Source organism: Gadus chalcogrammus, chromosome 16 (genome assembly GCF_026213295.1).
Source record: "Gadus chalcogrammus isolate NIFS_2021 chromosome 16, NIFS_Gcha_1.0, whole genome shotgun sequence".
NCBI lineage: Eukaryota > Metazoa > Chordata > Actinopteri > Gadiformes > Gadidae > Gadus > Gadus chalcogrammus.
The window spans coordinates 7097635-7100134 of NC_079427.1; the positions used below are offsets into that span (position 1 = coordinate 7097635).

Below are 2500 nucleotides of genomic sequence, written 5' to 3' on the forward strand. Positions count from 1 at the left end.
TTCAGGAGGTCGCATAATCCGGTTTGTTCACAACATGGCTTTCACAAGCATCTTCCAGTTACAGTTACAACCCAATAAATACCATGTATACTATATATATATATATATATATATATATATTATGGCGATGATACCCAATTATAAATCTCTGTCGAATTAATTGCCACCGAAGCTATTTGCTCACTCACAAATTGTCTATGGGCAGTCAATAGATGGACGAACATGTACTTTGTAAAGCTTATTAAGGAGGACAAAACTGAAATCCTCTTACTTGGCCAACAACAAAATGGATATGCTTTCAAAAAGCCTCTGGAATCCAACTCCCTTGATAAGTCCAAGTCTCGGTTTTATCCTAGAATCCGATCTGAGTTCCCACATTAGCCAGGTGAACAAGTCGCCTTTTCTTCATCAGGACACATTTCCAGGATGCGTCAGTTTTTAACTCAGCAGGATGAGACAAACTGATTCATGCTCTTATCTCAAGTAGACTTGACAGCGCCAATGCATTCTTGACTGGCCTACCAAATAGCCAGACTAACCAGACTAAACTGTTGAAAAGATTACCTCAAGAAATCAGGGAAGCGAGGTCAGGGCATTTAATTTAACGCCAGTTAAAAACCTATCTCTTCGATTTTGCTTTAACTGAGAATTTATAAGACAAAGGAAAAGCTTTTAATTGAACTATTCCTCTTTCTAAGGATTTTATTTTATTGGTCAAATATGTTTTCTTTAGTTTTTTAAACATCTGTTCCTTTTCCTTCTTTTGCTCTGCATTGTACAGCACTTTGCTGATGTTTTAGAGCTTTTTAATTGTTCATCTGTTTCTTTCTTTGCACAGTATTGCACAGCCCTTTTGTGCCTTTTCCTATGATGCATTCAAACCGATACATTAAAGAAGAAGATTCTTAATTTGTAATTCCACAAGCCCAGGTACTCTGCATTTAATTGGATCTCTGTGTTTAATCATCACTCGCAGCGGTAGGAGCATTCAACCATAACAAAATGCACCAAAGAGCATTTAACTATCACTAGTTGCACTAGGAGCGTTTAACCACCACTAGCTGCACTATGAGCATTTAACCATCACTAGCAGCACTAGGGGCCTTAAACCAACACTAGCAGCAGGTATTTAGTCAGAGTTGGTTAGTTAAGGTGTTATGTTAAAGATGGTTAGTTTAGGTATTAAGTTAGAGATGGTAGTTTATGTGTTAGGTTAGAGATTGTTAGTTTAGGTTTCAAGTTAGAGATGCTTAGTTTAGGTATTAGATAGAATATGAATAGTTTAGGTAGGTTACAGATGGTTAGTTTAGGTATTAGGTTCGATATGGTAAAGTTGAGATATTAGGCTAGAGAAAGTCAGTTAAGGTGGTTAGAGGTATTAGTCAAAGTTGGTTAGTGTAGATATTCGGTTAGAAATGGTTAGTCGATGTCAGGTAAGAGATGGTTAGTTTAGGTATAAGGTTAGATATGGTTAGTTTAGGTATTAGGTGAGAGGTGTTTAGTACAAGCACCAGGGTAGAGATGGTTAGTATAAGGGAAAACTAAATCTACAAAGGAAAAGTTAATTATTCCAAAAAGTCAATTTGAGGTAAGGACATATGAGCAAACACCAAAAATATTCTAATTAGAAACAAACAAAGCTCTATCCATCATTCTCTCCAACCAGCCCTTCATCTGTCCGTCCTTGTCGGGCGAGATGTGTACAACAAGTTACCAGACAGAGAGCAGAATGTTTGGATCATTAAACTGACAAATTCAACTTTATAGCAGATAGTGACTTCAGAGAGAGAGGGGGGGGGGGGGGGGGAGAAAGAGAGAAAGAAAGAGAGAAAGAAGGGAGGGACACAGAGAAAGACTCCTTGAAATCCTCCAGACAATGGTCTAACCCCCTACCAAACACACACACACACGCACACACGCACACACGCACACACACACACACACACACACACACACACACAGACACACACACACACACACACACACACACACACACACACACACACACACACACACACACACACACACACACACACACACGGGAAGAAATACCAGCCAAACATGACTCATCATTCAGGTGTGCGTGTCTGTCTCGTGGGTGCGCTAGATGAGGTGACGTCATATAATTACCGCCAGAGATAACGGCGTGTTCAGCACCTACGAATAAACAATTAGTGCAATAACATACCAAGCTTGTGTTGTTTTGTTCAATAAACCAAACTTATTGGGCTCATCATAGAGCCCAATAAGTTATAATAGATGAGGAGGGTGTGCGAGTTCCATACCTTGAGGCATGGAATATATGGGAGGTCTGGATGTATCTGTCCGAATACCAGTCATAAAGTCCGTTCCTCTCCTACTTGTTGGACAACAAGTCCTGGAGCCGCTTCTTGAAGATCCAAAACAGTCCCGGCAACTCTGATCGCTGCGGTCTTACGGTCTCGATCAGTCGAGATCATTCATCGATATCGGAGGAAAATGTAACAGATATCTCCAACGG

At 40.0% G+C, this 2500-nt stretch overlaps 1 protein-coding gene across 1 annotated transcript in view; it reads right to left on the reverse strand.

Annotated features, from left to right (window-relative positions):
- plekhg2 (pleckstrin homology domain containing, family G (with RhoGef domain) member 2) overlaps positions 1–2500 on the reverse strand; it is a 35958-nt gene that overhangs the window by 33126 nt on the left and 332 nt on the right. Inside the window, exon 1 of the mRNA XM_056610373.1 lies at positions 2286–2500. This exon is cut by the window's right edge and continues 332 nt beyond it. The gene's annotated coding sequence lies outside the window, so the exon portion shown is untranslated. The remainder of the gene's footprint in view (positions 1–2285) is intronic.